The sequence below is a fragment of the Podarcis gaigeae genome, assembly GCF_964106915.1.
Source record: "Podarcis gaigeae genome assembly, chromosome: 13".
In the NCBI taxonomy this organism is placed as follows: Eukaryota; Metazoa; Chordata; class Lepidosauria; order Squamata; family Lacertidae; genus Podarcis; species Podarcis gaigeae.
The window spans coordinates 29936495-29953675 of NC_139689.1; the positions used below are offsets into that span (position 1 = coordinate 29936495).

General features: G+C 45.2%; 2 long non-coding RNA genes across 2 annotated transcripts; one reads left to right on the forward strand and one right to left on the reverse strand.

Annotated features, from left to right (window-relative positions):
* The first annotated feature begins 4941 nt into the window (after nucleotides 1-4941).
* On the forward strand, nucleotides 4942-16013 carry LOC310830712. Its single transcript, XR_014557686.1, has 2 exons — nucleotides 4942-8130; nucleotides 14514-16013. It is a non-coding gene; the product is annotated as an uncharacterized lncRNA (long non-coding RNA).
* On the reverse strand, nucleotides 14386-16838 carry LOC310830714. The gene is made up of 2 exons (XR_014557688.1): nucleotides 16178-16838; nucleotides 14386-14745 (listed from the first exon to the last, which is right to left on the reverse strand). It is a non-coding gene; the product is annotated as an uncharacterized lncRNA (long non-coding RNA).
* Nucleotides 16839-17181: the final 343 nt, after the last annotated feature.

The window sequence follows — 17181 nt, forward strand, 5'->3', positions numbered from 1 at the left end:
GCGTGCGAAGAAGCCGCGCTGCTTTCCCGCCTGCGGCCACTGCTTGCATAAACAAGGCGGGCGGGATGCCAGAGGAGCTCCGCCGCGCTCGCCTGGGAAGGAGGGAGGGAAGGCAATGAAGGCCAGGGCAGCACCGAGAGAGAGAGAGACCAGAGGGTGGCCTGACCTGGACTCGAGGGCAACAGGCAGGCGGGGACGCTGCCTGGGTGACCTTGGCCACAAGTCACAGCCTCTGCGCCTGTCTTGCTCCCCGGGGTTGCTGGGGAGGGTAGAAGGGAGGCGAGGGGGAAGCTTGCGCGCTCCTCCGCCTGGAGCTATTGGGGGGAAATGTGGGCTATATCAGTGGAACGAAAGCAAAGCAAACAAACGCATCCCCGAAGTAAACCCGCCTCTACCCCTCTTCCAGAGGGCTAGCTGTTGTTTTGTGGTTGGCTTGGGCTGTGTGTATGCACCATAGGGGCCTCCAACTCCTAGTGGCCATGGTCTTTTCGCTCCCCCTCAGAACAAAATATTTGAGGGGGTCCAGCTGTGGGCATGGGGGGGGGGCTGGAGGGCAGTACCGGATTTACCTATAAGCTAAACAAGCTGTAGCCTAGGGCTCTTGGGGGCCCCAAAAATTTTTAAAGGAAAAAACACCATAGATGTACATTTGCAAAATATAAGATAAAAAAACAAAATAAAACCTCCATGCAGCAACAGTGTTGTGTAGGCTCCTATTTGTTAGATGTGAATGGCTTTAGATACCTATTAGGTCCATAAATTACTATACAGCATATATTCAACACAAAAAACAGCGACAACTCGTTGTTGACATAGGACAGCTGGACACATAAAGGGCCCCATTACCTTCAGTAGCTTAGGGCCTCATCAAACTTAAATCCGGGCCGGGGGGGGGGTGCAGCTGCCCCTGCCTAAATCAAGTAAATAATAAAAATGCTTATTAACTCACTGACCAATTGTGTCGCAGTTCCCCCCCCCATATAAAGGCTGCTCCCATACAATAAAACATACCCCCCAATTAACAGGCATTGCTGTTCAAATAGTGTGTACACCCAATGCCTTGTGATCAATTAAGCGGGCTTGTTTGTTGCCCCCCCCCCAATCTTTATTCAATGCACACCTGGTCTGCACTATACTTCAAAGGACATTCAGAGCACCTTTTTCTTTTTTTTACCGCAAAACAATCCTAGTTTCCCCCTCACAGAGCTGCAATTCCCAGTTACCCTTAACAAAACTATTGACACCCAGAATTCTTGGGGGGAAAGCAGGTGCTTCGGAGGTACAGTGTGTATGCAAGTAGCCCATGTTGCTAGTAGCGGCGCTTCTGGTGGCGTTTCTCTGTGTGTGGTTCTCACGCTTGAATATTGGGCGCCCCGTACCCTGATATGCAAGTTCCCTATACTGTATGCAAACATTTTCCTTTGTTTTGAACAGAGGAGCAATCATATGAGCCATGGCCTACAGTAAGTGTTAGAACTGCTTTGTACGGCTACCCCTGCAAAGGGAAGGGAGCTAGGGGGCCAACTAGATGGTTTGTCAAGTGGCTTGGCCTTGTTGGATTGTGTGTGTGTGTGTTTTTAAAAAACCCAAATAGTTGATTGGGGGATGTTATTAACTGACCCACAGAAGGGACTGATCAGAAATGGGACCTGCTATTTACAATGCAGGGAAAGGTGAGTAAATTAGAATAGGAATAGAAGCCCTTTAAGACATTTTGGAATGATAAAATAGAACCTGTTTCCTTTGAATCAGAAGATTATCATCAGATTCTTGAATGTGATTTTAATCATTTGCAAACATGGGGTGCCTTGCTTTTGTGTGTGTTTATTGTAAGGCTTTCTTCAGTGTTTTACGGTTTTTTGCTTGTTGGTTTTGTAAAAAAATGTTCAGATGGTTCTGAAGAACCTGTGTAGAATGTTAATATGTTTTCATAGTTTTATATTCAGTTTCAGTTTAATGATTATTTTGGAAGCCAAGCATAAGTTTAAATTGTATGATAAAATCTAAGGTAACATTCACACCACACATTTAAAGCATTATACTGCTTTAAATGGTCATGGCTTCCTCCATGGGTGTAAGGGGGGGGCAGGGGGCCAGCTGCCCCCCAGATCAAGTAAAACAATAGAAATAACTAACCAATCACGTGGGTTCTGCCCTCCTAACAAAAGTCCTGAGCCCCCCCACAAAAATCCTTGCTATGTCCATAGCTTCCCCCAAATAATTCTGTGAGCTGTAGTTTGTTAAGGGTGTTAGGTGTTCCCGATTAACTACACAGAGCTACAATTAACAGTGTTAACAGTCAATTACTATTCATAGGGAACTCTAGGAGTTGCAGCACCACCCTAAACAAACTTGCAGTTCCCAGGATTCCTTGGAGGAAGCCATGACTTATTTAAAGTGGTATAATTGTGTTCCAAATGTATGGTGTGAATGTGGCCATCAATTATGAATTTAAAAAGTCAGCCTCTAAGTTCCAAGCCATGTGCCAAACATCAATTCCTGGTTTGGCCATAGGATTAAATTAGGTAATGATCCGGCCAAAGTGAACCACTGTGAAATCTCACCGACTTAAGTGGGACAGACTGACGTCGTTGCGTCATTTAGCCGCTGAGTTTTGCACAATCACTTTTACACTGGTTTGCAACACACATCTACTTCCCGTGCCACTGTTTGCACATTGAGCCAGGAATAACCTGGGGGAGGAGAGATTCTGCAAGAGCTCAGATCTGTGGAACTTTCTCTAGGGGTGATTCTCCCACGGTGCAATATGGAGCAAAGGGAAATAATCTCTCTTTATGGACTTTCAGAGCAGGAGATACACTTCTGTGCTAAAGCTGGAATTGGGAAACCGGGGCCTTCCAGATATTTCCAGACATCCGTTCTAGCCAGTGTGGGGAATGGCTGCAGTTCAGTGGTAAAGAATCTAGACAATCTCAAGTTCAATCAATGGCATCTGCAGGTAGGGTTTGGGGAGACCCTTGCTTTGAAACCCTGGAGAATCACTGCCAGTCATTGTAGAATAGAAAAACATCTTATCTAGTCATTTAATATCTATACCGCCCTTCATCTGAGGATCATAGGGCAGTTTACAATACAAAACCACAAAAAGACATAACATAGCAACCAAACAAGAACACACAGTTTAAAAGGCCATAGATTTTTCAGTTAGCCAAAGGCCTGAGAAAGAGGAACGTTTTCGCCTGATGCCTAAAGATAGGTATTGGTGGTGCCAGGGGATGTTCTTCCTGGGGAGAACATTCCACAAGTGGGGAGCCACCATTGAAAAGGCCCATTCTCATGTTGCCACCCTCCGGGCCTCTTACGGAGAAGGCACGCAAAGAAGGGCCTCTGATTTTTTTAAATAACATTTTATTAATTTTCCAAAACAAAAACAAAAAACCAGTAACAATATCAAATCAAAATATATTGACTTCCCCGTAGCCCCTTCCTTGGTTCCATTGTTTATCAACGTACTGCATGTCCGTTGTAAAGTTATAAACCATTGTATTACTTACCCATTCAAAATTAAATTACAAGTAGTATTAAAACCCTTCAATAAACTCCTTTCAATCTTCCTTAAATTCATAATCGTCTCTTCCTCTTGGTTTCATTGTCAATTTTGCCATTTCAGCATATTCCATTAATTTAACTTGCCAGTCTTCTTTAGCTGGGACACTTTCTTCTTTCCAATGTTGTTCTAATAATATTCGTGCGGCTGTAGTTGCATACATAAATAAGTTCTTTGGTGATCTTAGTAAATCCACTCCGGTAATACCTAGTAGGAAAGCTTCTAGTTTTTTAACAAAAGTTGTTTTAAACATCTTCTTCATTTCATTACAAATCATTTCCCAATATTTCTTTACAATTTTACAATCCCACCACATATGGAAAAATGTCCCAAGAAGGGCCTCAGATGATGATTGCTACTACATTTCTCAATAGTTTGCTTTGAAGAGGGATCAATTGTTAAACCACTCTGGAAATGGTACCTTGCTGAGAGGAGTAGAGGTACTCTAGCATCTCTCAGCAGCTTTAACAAACCACAGCTCCCAGAATCCTTTGGATAAGACATGACCGTTTAAAGCAGCGTCATAGTGCATTAAATTTTATGATGTGACTGTGGCCTCTGTATAAGGCAATTTCCTGTATTCCATAGCCAATGGTCATGGATAATGGGAGTCCTTACACTGCCAAGAAGCTTCCCAAACCTGTTCTAAAAGGAGAGGGATATTTGTGTGTGCCAACGTTTAAGTCAGGGAATCTGCTGAAATTAATTTGAAATGCTTCGTTTGCTGAGTTCTGCGAACTTTGTAAACTGCTTTGTGGTGGTTTTTTTTGGGGGGGGGAGAGTTAAACTAGACTGGGGAGAGGGGGTCAGGTGGTCATTTTATAGTAAAAAATGGAAGTGCCGGTACTCTTATATTGTGGTGGGTGCCAGCACAAAATGGCTGCCGTGGGCAGCAAAAAAGAGAGAGAGGTGTCATTACTCCATACTGGTGAGTTGGCTGAATGCAGCTGAGAGGAGGTGTGGCGGTGGTGCATTAAAGAGCACACTGAAATTGGGAGCTAGAGAAAAAGGAGCCTCCCATAGGGTACTGGAGAGGTTTTGGAGACTGTGGAGTTCGGGAATATTTGTTCCTCTTAAATGGGAGTTCGGGAGAAAGCGGGGTTTATGTGGAGGCCATTGTGACCCTTCTGTGAGGTTCTTCAGGGCCAAGGTAGTGGTGGGTGGTTGTGCATGCTTGTACACAAGTTTTCCGGCACTTGGTTGGAAGGTAGAACTGTATGGGGTGTGGTGTGGTATTATTGTAGGTGTTTGTGAAACTGAGGTAGCCTGGAATGTAGGGCAGTCTCTTTAAATAAAACAACAAGGTTATATTCCAACAGCATATATATATATATATATATATATATATATATATATATATATATATGGCCTATGCACAGCACTGCAGTTTTCCCTGCAGAGAGATTTATTACCCTTCTTTCCGGAGAAAGCCAAGGGATTTGCTCCCCCCACCGTCCACCCCCATGCTATTTTTTGGTGCAGTCAGATTGGTTTGCAAATACAGTCACACGTAGGCACAGAACAGCTGCAGAATACAAAACACCAATCAAGGTGTCTAGGCGTTCGCTCACCCGCTTTGCCTGGTTTTCTTTTTCTTTTTTTGGCACAGAGGCACTGCAGAAGTTTTTGAGAGAGGCAAGCTTTGTAGGTCGGCGTGAGTTTTGCTAGCTGCTCCTCCTAACCTAGAATTCACCTAACTTGGGCAGCATTCCACATTTCAGCTATTTTACAGTGAAGTCCTTTGATGTCGTTTGGGGTTTGGGTTGGTTTTTTTTTTTATAAAAAAAAAACGTAATCCCCAAGGAAGTTTATACAAAAACCAAGGTCATCTCACGTGCCAGCAGCTGCATTAGGGCAATTTGTCTTTTTGACCCTGACCGATTCGTGCCGCAGCCTGCTGCTCTCACTTGGGTAATTAAGATAACTTGCACGTGTAGCAAAATGTTTGGACACAGTTATCAGGGTGCACTGCGGCTCGTGGTTTCCTTGCCCACAGGCATGCTGGCTTGAAGGAACTTGCTTGGCAGTTGATTAATAACCTATGAGTAATTGGCAATGGAACTGGGTTGAGTAGATGATTCACCAGTATATTTTAGTTCAACCTTCTCCAACCCAGTGCCCTGCACTTGTTTTGGACTACAACTCCTGTTGGCCGTAGGCAGCGTGGCCAATATTTGTAGTCCAAAACGTCAGGAAGGCACCAGGTTTGGGAAGGCTATGTTTAGTTCAACATCTCTAGGATGCCAGCTTTTCAACCAGCTGCCATAGCTGCGTCTTCAACAGCGGCTTGGTACACAGATGTTAGCTGGCAGTGGTGCTTATCCCCATGCTGTAATGAGTTTGCCATGATTTTTGCTGCACACCAAACTATTGCTAAGTGCACAAGAGGAGCTCAGGCATTTTCCCCTGGTCAGTTGGCAACTCTCTATTCATTTATTTTATAAATAACTATAAGTACAAGAGGGCAGGTCCCTGCTCCAAGGAGCTTACATTCTAAAATTTCAGCACACAAGGGAAACAGAAGAGGCAGGAGTAAAGAGGAAAGCAATATGAAGTTGTTTTGGTTGCATGTGCTTCAATAGTCTTCAGTACAATCTTGAGTTAACAGCAAGGGATGAAAACTAGCCAAATGTTTCCTGAAAAAGCTGGGCTTAAATGAGAGGTTTAAAGGAAGGAACAGAGGTGATAACATGCAGGGTTCCTGGAAGGCAGTTCCAAACATACCAGGCACCATGAGAACAGGATGTTAAACTGCTGTAGATGGGACTCATCCAGGAGGACTCATTGTACATCCTTATGGTTAAACTCCAATGGTAACTACTACACTTCCATCACCTTATTTCTGCCTCCTCACGTCTCATGCTAGAAGGGGCTGTCTGACGCTAAGGCCACCCCAAGACATCTTGGGGCCAGAGGTGCAAAATCCAACAACATTATGCTGTTGTGCAATTCCCATTTATTTCAGTTGGACTCCCTGCCGGATTGTGCTTTGTGGGTCTAGACTGTCACTCACACCCATCTCCCTTAATGGCACCAAAAGCCCGCTTGCTGCCTGAGGCTGCTGTCACATAATATGACCGGCATTGTCCACAGTTCAACAAAAACCAGAATCATCATGCCATAACTTAATTTAATTGCATAGCACCTGAACACCCACACAGCCAAAACTATGACCTGGTATCATAGTGATGTCAAATGATTGACAGGCAAGGTAGCGCCACCCACCTGTTACACTGGCTCCCACAGGGTGTGGTGGGAAAGACAGGGATGCAGCCTAATGGCCGGATCAAGTTCCTAAATTTAACACTAAATGGCAAACGAATGGCTGGACTTCAGTGTAACCACCCAAGAGCAAACGGCCAGTCTGTGGTTGTAAGAGAGACACCTGCCCAGCAACACTTAACATTAGGAGAAGAGTTTTACAAGCTCCATTTTAAAAAACACCCAAAATACACCTTGGGATGGTGCCCCGGTTCGCCCAGAAAGTGAAATGCGACTGTATTACGAAAGGCAGGAGACTTAGGAAAGGAAGTGTACCAGCCAGAAGAAGGGAACCGATGGTTATGGGAGCTGTTTCAAGACCGGGTTGGGAGCATAGGAAAAGGTGATGATGCAGGGGTCAAGGAAAGAGACAGTGGCCACAGAAGCCTTAGGAAAGGTGGTAGATGAAGCAATAAGCAGAAGCCAAGGAGTCAAGGGAGGTGGAGTTGACAGAAGCTGTGGGAAAATAAAGCCAGACAGAGCCAGCTAGGAATAGACGAGTTGCGGGTGGCACTGGCCCTTTCAGCCACACCATGAATAGCATGCCCATATACACGTTCTCTCACTTTGTGAGCATCTCCCTAGTGCAGGGGTGGGGAATATTTTTGGCCTGGCAGTCCAGATCTTTGCCTTACACCCCATCATGGGTCCACTTTTACGGGTGGGTCTGGGAGCCCCACTCGTCAATTACCTGGTGTCATGGTGGTGACTGCTAGGTGTGCAATCCCACCGCACCCTGTCAAAAGTTGACTTGAGGGGTCCGCGGGGAAGGGAATCTCCTTCACCATCACTCAGTTTCCGATAGGGAACATGCTGGCAACACAGCACAAAGCCTGGCTGAACCCTCCTCTGCTCAGGAGCTACTGAGTTCAAGTCTTAAGCTTCTCCAGTTCTTTCGAACGGTACAAAACAGAGAGCTTTGGGCAAAGCACTTTTGAGTGCCCCAGTTGGCTACAGCAAGACCCCAGAGCACATAGGAGGAGGGGTACACCCAGTGGGACATGGAACACCCCTCATTTGAGGGGTGTTCCCATGAAATCTTCAAAGCTTGAAAATTACAGGCCGGTTGGTTCACTCGAGACCAGTTGTTTTGATCCCTTTTAGTTTAGCTTTCCCTTTAAGGAGGCAGATCTGGCCATTGTTTTCAATATCTGTGTTGTTTTTATTTTCAGAGTCTGCTTTATTGGATCAGGGCAAAGTCAAACAGGGTCCACCCTGCCTGGCAAAGCCACCTGCCATGTGCCTTTTCCAGGGTGTTGTCTCCAGCCAGCGGGAGGCCTGCCTTTCTCCCACCATCCCATGTGAGTTGCTCTCTTCTGCTCCTTGTGTTTTCAAAAGCCATATCCATCTCAGAAGGGCTGTTTGTTTAGAAAGCCTTGCCTCTCTCGGTCACGTGTGCCGCCCATGTGAGGCGCATTCCATTTTTAGCCGCAACAACTTCTTCACTAGACAGCTCTGCTGCAGTGACATGTGCAGAGCCCAGGAGGGGAGGAGACACGACACGTGTATGAGCAGGATCTGAGCCGTGCGGGGTGTGTGTGTGTGTGTGTGTGTAGTTTTCTGGCTACAGGAAATTCCTGTTACAAAGCAAGGCATGTTTTATTTTGCAGGCTGGGAGAGCAAGGAGGGATTTCTTTTTTAAAAAAAGAAGGGCAGGCTCAATGAACCATAGTGTGAGGAGGAGGAGGAGGAGGAGGAGGGACAAAAACAGCCACCCTAGACCAACAGATCTGCTTGTTTTGGTTTTGCGAATATGTCACTAATCCCTTAGCAGATATTAAAGGGGAAGGGGAGGTGGGAGTTTGGGGAGGGGGAGTTCTCAATGCAGAAGAAACTGCAGCAAAGCCAAGTGTGGGGTGTATTTACATCTGTAGCGGATTTCAACGCCCTTTCTCCGTGAAAGAAGCAACAAAATGAACCGGGGGGGGGGGGGAGAGAAGAAGGCGGGCGTTGTTCCTTGCCATACACAGAACATGTAAAGTGAAATGTTCATTTGGAGCAAAGAGATAAAAAGGCAAGGTGTAAGCTTTCAAGTCACAGAGCAGGGCTTTGCAGATTCAATCAGGTTTTTTTTTTGGGGGGGGAGGTTTCTGCTTCTGAGCATAGTATTTTAACCCTATATCTGTGAACTGTTTTTTTTAAATAATAATAATATAGTTATTTATTTTCATGGTTCAGAAGATAATTTTTTAAGAAAACAATTGTTACAACAGTAAACAACAAGTAACTTGTCCCGATAAAATTACTGTACAGACTTTTATCATGCCATGTGTTAAAGTTTCATTTGATTACTCTAAGAGATCACGTCACATTTTCCCTTGAGTGCTGGGTGGATTCCAGCCACAATCTGAACCATTTATGTATTCAAATAAACATCTGCCATATGTTATAAAAGGAGTATGGATTGTGTTTGCCCTTTGCCACTCCCACCTGGCATGTTAGTTTCTCAGCCAATGCTATTGACCATACTCTGTTATACCAAGAATCAATGTTCAGCCCATCACCAGCTTTCCAACGTCATCTGTGGACTGTTTTAGCCTGTGTCAAATATAGGGGCCTGAGTCACATCATTCCAACCCCAGTTCTGATTTAGCCGGGATGGCTTTTTATGTCATTGATTTTGCAACCAGTGGCTGCTGGCAAGCAAATTTGCAAACTTTTATTCTTGGCAATCAGCAGTATAGAAGTGCACAAGTGGCTGGCGATACCATTATCTTTTGCAGAGTCAGATTGGGCCGCTGTCAGCTTTTGACATCCACAAGCCCAACCAAGTGCATCTGAAAAGGCTACATGTCCCCAGGCTTAGCAGAAGCCTGTCCTATTGCTATGTAACCTTTATCTGTCTTGTCTTATTTTCTGGACCCAAGAAGACAACTGTGCATGCTGTACGAAGTTGGAGCAGACAAGTTGTTATAGAATCACTGCACACAGGAAAACCACACAGGAAATAACAAGATTAATAAAACCACTTCAGTGTTTATTCACACAAGCGATAGAGGAAAAAATGCCCTCTGGGGCTGATATATGTCAGAGAATTCCCACATGTCAGTTCCGGCATTCCAGTGGAACTCTATGCTCGGAATGCAGAAGGCAGCCTATTCTGATGAAGGTTAACTCCTTTGACCTGGAGAAGCCTTCGAAAACTAAAATTATTTTCTCGTGCTTTCCCTTTCCCCAAGAGATAGGAAACTCCACAGGCAGCCCTTTACAGGGCTCATTCTCTGTGAGATATGTTTATGCTCATCTACAAATGCACATGTTGAGCAGAGGGGAGTGGGCAGACACCCAGACAGAAAGGGCAAGTCTTTAAAGCAGCATCGATTTCCCCAAAGCAAAGCATATCCTCTTGCAAACTACAGGGGGGGAAAATCAGATCCCCCCTTTCTCATTGGCTACAATCAAAACCACCAAGCTGTTCCCTTCAGCCCTCTTCCAAGTACAGTGGTACCTCGGGTTACAGACGCTTCAGGTTACAAACTCCTCTAACCCAGAAATAGTACCTCGGGTAAAGAACTTTGCTTCAGGATGAGAAATCGTGCAGCGGCAGCGGGAAGCCCCATTAGCTAAAGTGGTACCTCAGGTTAAGAACAGTTTCAGGTTAAGAACGGACCTCCAGAACGAATTAAGTTCTTAACCCGAGGTACCACTGTAGATGAAATGTCCAACAGCTAATAGCCACCAGAACTCAGATGTCATCATTGCTCATTAATCTAAAATATTCAGCTTTATGAGCAAAAGTGTACTTTAAGTGAAGGTCATTTTGTGTTTGCATAAGGATTTATTTCTGGAATTCTGCTTGGAAATGCCCCAGGCATCAGAAGGGCTTATGCTTTATGCTATACGATATGGGTCAGGTGTAACAGATCCAAATATAAAGTCTCTTAATTGTGGCAAAGGGGGAATAATATCGGTGTGCGGACAAATAAGAAGCAGAGTAGTTTCCATAGGGCTGGAGCAGAATTGGGTATAACTGTTTGAAAGAGGAAGTGAAGAGCAATCATAAGTTCCTGCATACCTTAACCAGCTCATGCATTATCTGCAATTTAGGGGAAGGGGCTTAAATTTGTCAAGTGAACCAATGTTTTTAGGTGGATTTAGTCCAATCTGAAATTAATTCACGGGATGGAAGGAATATATATAAAGTTGCTTCCATTGATGGCTGAGAAATCAAATTAATATTTGGTTTCTGGTCATTTTTCTACCATTGCCATTTACATTATGTTGCACTACCGCTACTCACGCGATTAAAAGGTAAAGGGACCCCTGACCATTAGGTCCAGTCGTGGCCGACTCTGGGGTTGCGGCGCTCATCTCGCTTTATTGGCCGAGGGAGCCGGCGTACAGCTTCCGGGTCATGTGGCCAGCATGACTAAGCTGCTTCTGGTGAACCAGAGCAGCGCACGGAAACGCCGTTTACCTTCCCGCTGGAGCGGTACCTATTAATCTACTTGCACTTTGATGTGCTTTCGAACTACTAGGTTGGCAAGAGCAGGGACTGAACAGTGGAGATTCGAACCGCCGACCTTCTGATTGGCAAGTCCTAGGCTCTGTGGTTTAACCCTCACACAATTACTTAGCATTTAATTGGTGGTCAGTACAGAAACTGATTCATTTAAGATTTCGGCTCTGTTGCATGCAGTGGAGTTGAGGGTAATAACAAATTATAAAACAGAACCTGTAAGTAAGTCCGGGGCAGCAGCTAACCTGTGGCCAGAAGATGCTGCTAGATTCCAAGCCCCATATGCCCCAAACCAACATGGCCGATGACCAAGGATGATAGGAGTTGTGGTCTAACAGCATCTGAAGTGACACCTGGTAGCATTGATGCAGTGCAGGGCTACCTTAAGTATTGCTATTATTAGAGAAGAGTTCTGCTTCTGCTACTGAGTCTTTTTCCATTGAATTAGGTAAAGGTAAAGGTACCCCTGACCGTTGGTCCAGTCGCAGATGACTCTGGGGTTGCATGCTCATCTCGCTCTATAGGCCAAGGGAGCCAGCGTTTGTCCTCAGACCGCTTCCGGGTCATGTGGCCAGCATGACTAAGCCGCTTCTGGCGAACCAGAGCAGCGTACAGAAACGCCATTTACCTTCCCGCCAGAGCGGTACCTATTTATCTACTTGCACTTTGACGTGCTTTCGAACTGCTAGGTTGGCAGGAGCAGGGACCGAGCAACGGGAGCTCCCCCCATCACAGGGAATCGAACCGCCAACCTTCTGATCTGCAAGCCCTAGGCTCTGTGGTTTAGACCGCAGGGCCACCCGCGTCCCTCCATTGAATTAATGAACCATTATTTCCTAACAAATAAAAATGGTGGTGAGGGTACCAAGTGAAACACATTGCATGGACAACAGCGGAGCAGGGTTGCAGCAGTGTCTGATGCACAGCTCACCTTGGGACAAAAATGGAGGTGACATAGGTGCATACAGGCATGCAAGGGGAGAGCGACCGCAGCTGCACCAAGCTGACTCCAGGAGCCACCTAGTGGCCAGAGGTTGTAATGTCTGTGAGGCATGCTTTGATGATGCTGTAAACGGGCAAATACAGTGGTACCTTGGGTTAAGAACTTAATTTGTTCTGGAGGTCCGTTCTTAACCTGAAACCGTTCTTAACCTGAGGTACTACTTTAGCTAATGGGGCCTGCTGCTGCGCGCTTTCTGTTTTCATCCTGAAGCAAAGATTTTAACCCGAGAAATAACTCTTATTTCTGGGTTAGCGGAGTCTGTAACCTGAAGCGTCTGTAACCCAAGGTACCACTGAAAATGTAAAAGCCATAAAAGTGTTTTGAAAATTGCGAATGTCCTGTGAACAAATAATTACTGTAGAACAGAGTTCCTTGTCATCTCATTGTGACAAATTCCAAAGGACTTTCACAGCAAAGCACAAAAGGCATCCTAAAGCCCAACAGATTCATTGTGGCGTAAGCTTTTCTGGGCTGAGCATTCCATGGGACCTTAGGCTCAGAGAATAGTAGAGCTCGAAGGGACCACGAGGGTCATCTAATCCAACCCCTTGCAATACAGGGATCTTTTGCACAATGCAGGACTCGAACCAACAACCCTGAGATTAAGAGTCTTACGCTCTCCCAACTGTGCTGTCCCGCCTTATGCCACAAAAAGATAAGGTTTGACTTTAAGGTGCTCCAAGATTCCTTTTTGTCTCCAGGGTTGTGTACTTGACAACGCTAGGGAGGTAGGGAGAAGGCTGGGATGGGACTTCAATAGTGTCACCTAATATACTACAAAAAAAAAAAAGTAAAGGACCCCTGACAATTAAGTCCAGTCGCGAACGACTCTGGTGTTGCAGCGCTCATCTTGCTTTACTTGGCGAGAGAGCCGGCATTTGTCTGCAGACAGTTTTTCCGGGTCACGTGGCCAACATGACTAAGCTGCTTCTGGCGAAACCAGAGCAGCACAAGGAAACACCATTTACCTTCCCGCTGGAACGGTACCTATTCATCTACTTGCACTTTGACAAACCTAGGTTGAAGTAAATGGGTGAGGGAAGGCAGAGGACCCAACCAGGTTTGAGGTAAGAAAAGGTTAAGATTTAAAAAGGCTTCTTTGTTATAGATTTAACCCAAGGAATGCTGGGAGCTGGAGCTGTAGGAGAGAGCTGGGGGTTTCACATAGACTTTTCAGCCTTCATACATGGGTGAACACAGGAATTCCCCCCCTGGGGCAGTGGGCAAAGTTAGTTTTCCAAATAACTGGACAAAGGAGTATAAACCGCACTGGATAACTGGTCAACCGTTTCTGGTAGATTTGGTGACTGAGCCGTGGTAAGACCTTGGTGGACCTGACCTTTCAGAAGCTACCTGCTCCATTGTTTCTCAGCTGGTAAGGCTCAATCTGTGCATGAAGCCGGCACTAGATGCTGGCCTTCCACCCACAAATGAAGCCCTCCATTCTTTTCTTGGCTGTCTCTAGCTTTTAATGAATTGCACTGCTGCTGCCATCAACTTCACAGCTCCCTTACCATTTCAATATACACATGAGGCATAGACAACACTGCTATACAGTACAGTCTTGGGTTTGTTCTAGGTTACTCTGTAGGATGGGCATAACCCATGCTCTCTCAGCTCTTTCCATATGAACCTACCCGGACCCTGAGATCATCTACTGGGGCCCTCCATTGTGTGCCCCTTTTCTCGAGAGGTTTGGAGGGTGGCAACATGAGAACGGGGTCTTTTTTTCTGCGGTGGCTCCCTGTCTGTGGAATGCTCTCCCCAGGGAAGTTCACCTGGCACCCTCATTATATACCTTTAGGCGCCAGGCAAAAACGTTCCTTTTTAACCTGGAATTTGGTTAATCCAATTTACATCCTAGGCCTTTTAAAATGTGTGTGTTTTTTGTGGGGGGGGGTATTGAGTTGTTGTTTTTCTTTTTATTAGGTATTTTGTGGTTTTATATCTTGCTTTTATTCTGTGAAGTGCCCTGAGACCCCCAGGTATAGGGCGGTACTGTATATAAATTCAATACATCACCATCATCCAGTCCTGTTCTTTGCAATATGGGTGTAAGAGTTATCTGCATTGGCAATGAATATATTTTAAAAAAATGTTTACCAGCTAGGAGGCAGGGGGACTTTTTTGGGGGTGGTGGTTAAGAAATAAGACCTGTGTTAGAAATATTATGTATTTCCATCTTTATTGCTACCTTTTGTTTTTGGGTACCTTTTGTCCAGTACACAGCTACACTAAATCCTGGCTACCTGAATTGTTTTCTGCTGGGCAGCTATTATTACTCCACCAAGGAAGACAAGAAAGGGGAAAAAAGGACTAAAAAAAAAAAAAGAACCCGTAAGTTCCTTCTAAAGACAGTGGGTTTTTCATTCTAGTTGTCTCTTCATCTGATTGGCTAGATCTGCTTTCCTAAACGTCAGTCATTGCTATGTCTTCATTTGTTGGTTGAAAACCCTGAAAGACAGAAAGAGGTAAGTTTCTCACAAAACAAATTGGCAAATGTGCCTGCGCGTTTTGTCTCATATCTTGTGTTCTACAAGGTCTAAAATCTTCCTGCCTGCCTGCCTGCCTGCTTTGGAATACAGAGCATTAGTAGCTCTCCTGGCACAAGATTTCAGTTCCCAACATTTCTTTGGAGGGGAATCCATTACAGTTAAACTGGAATTGCAGCTACACTTCAGGGTGGTTTGTGGTCCTTCATGCCTTGAGATAGAAGGGAAGGCGAATCTGACAATGGTTTGGAATCTATTAACATTAACATAATCTTCAGAACAGGTGGGCAGAGGCAGTTCTGCCACCCTCAAACAGCAAAATTTTACATTTCTTGTTGTCACCTGCTCCTAAACCCTAAATAGTGTGTGAAAGAGGACAGGATTCTTGGAAGTGTGAGGTCAACCAGCTGTACGCTTGACCCTTGCCCTTCCTGGCTTATTAAGTAGTCAGAGTATCATGTGTCAAGTGCATTGTAGTCAGAAACAGTCTGGGTGGGTGAGGACAGCGGTCAGTGAATGCCTCAGTAGGACCTGATAACACAAGTGCCATGGGTCCGAGCAAGAATTCCCCAAAGCTACCTTCTGTATGTACCCTGAAAATGGAAGCAAAACTATCACATCACCATGCTCCTAAGTCACAGTGGAGTTAAAGCTGGGTTTGAAACTGATTGTATTTCTCTCTTTCTCTCTCTCTCTCTGTATAGTTCACATGACATCCTCCTCATCTAAATGGCAGCCCACACTTTCCCCAGCCTAAATTCAGATTTTACCAATCAGTGCATAATCTGATATGGGAAGAAACTCCAATATAAAATTGCATGTGGACGTACAGACGTCCAATGTGCGGGTGGTGGTCGTTTCTTTAATTTTGTGAGGACATTTCACTGGGTTCTGTCTGTCACCAGACCACCTGCTTCCATTTTGTTCCCACCAGCACAAAGGAAAAGATAAAGCCTGGTTTTTCTTGCTGGTTCTTGACTATACAGGCAACCCTCCCCCCCATTTGCACAATTTCAATATGCATGTGACTCTGCGCATGTGCATCATGCTGAACCCAGAAGTGACCCAAAAATGGGGCAGAGGTGGAACAGAGTGTTTGCAGGCTTTTTCAATAGCGCTTCAAATATATGTGATTTCACTGATTCATGTGGTGCCTTGGAATGTAACCCCCACGTAAATGGGGGGTCGCATATATGTGTGTGTTTAATTTTAATAAATTTTTTGTTCCCCTCCTTTCTAGCTGTTCTTATTTTATCTGTAAGCCCCCTTGAGTCTCCTTCAAGGAAAAAGGTGAGGTATAATAATAATAACGGCATTGTATTTTAATTTTAAAAACATTTTTTTGTTCACAACTGCTCTTACACAAAACAGCTGTATTAAAAAGAAAACCTGACCTTTCTGCTACAGGAGTATTTCTACCAGACTCTTGGGGAGCTGGATCTTTGATTCACCACTGTGTTGGATAACAAAACAAAAAAAAATTCTATTAGGAAATTGCTGTGTGGCACCAAAAGGCTCTCTGTTCCCCACCAGTGGCAGACCTTGGGGTCTCAAATTTCAGTGGTGTCATATGCTACACCAAAATTCAGTGCCTCCTGCCTCTCGCACTCCATTCTAAATCATAGTTGTGATGTCCCCTGTTGTGCCCCTGAGGCTCCACGCCCAGCGCAACTGAACCGGTCATGCTCCCCTAAATCCACCTGTGTCCCCACCTCTTTGTCTTTCCACCTTGCAGAGATGAGGTGGCTTTAAATTATTTTAAAAAACAGGTTGGCTAGGTGCACTGCAGAGCTAAGTGATAGCTGAGAGGCATTTGGGGGAAAGGAGGATAGTGTAAGGCAGGCTGGAGTCTCAGCTAGCACTTAGCTCTTAAAAAGGGTCACACCATATATTTAAAGCACTCTAATATCATTTTTAATAGTCATGCCTTCCCCCAAAGAATTCTGGGAACTGGATGCTGAGAGTTGTTAGGAGACTCCCCACAGAGCTACAATATCCAGCAACCCCAACAAACAACAGTTCCTAGAATTTTCCAGGAGAAGCCATGACTATCAAAGTGGTTTAAGAGGGTTGTAAGTTTATGGTGTGGGACACGGTAGCGCTGTGGGTTAAACCACAGAGCCTAGGACTTGCCGATCAGAAGGTCGGCGGTTTGAATCCCCGCGACAGGGTGAGCTCCCGTTGCTCGGTCCCTGCTCCTGCCAACCTAGCAGTTCGAAAGCACGACACCTTACGCTGATTTGCCAGAAGCAGCTTAGTCATGCTGGCCACATGACCCAGAAGCTGTACGCTGGCTCCCTTGGCCAATAAAACAAGATGAGCGCCGCAACCCCAGAGTCGGTCACGACTGGACAAAATGGAACACCTACAGCTCATTCAGAGTCTTTGGACAGCTTTA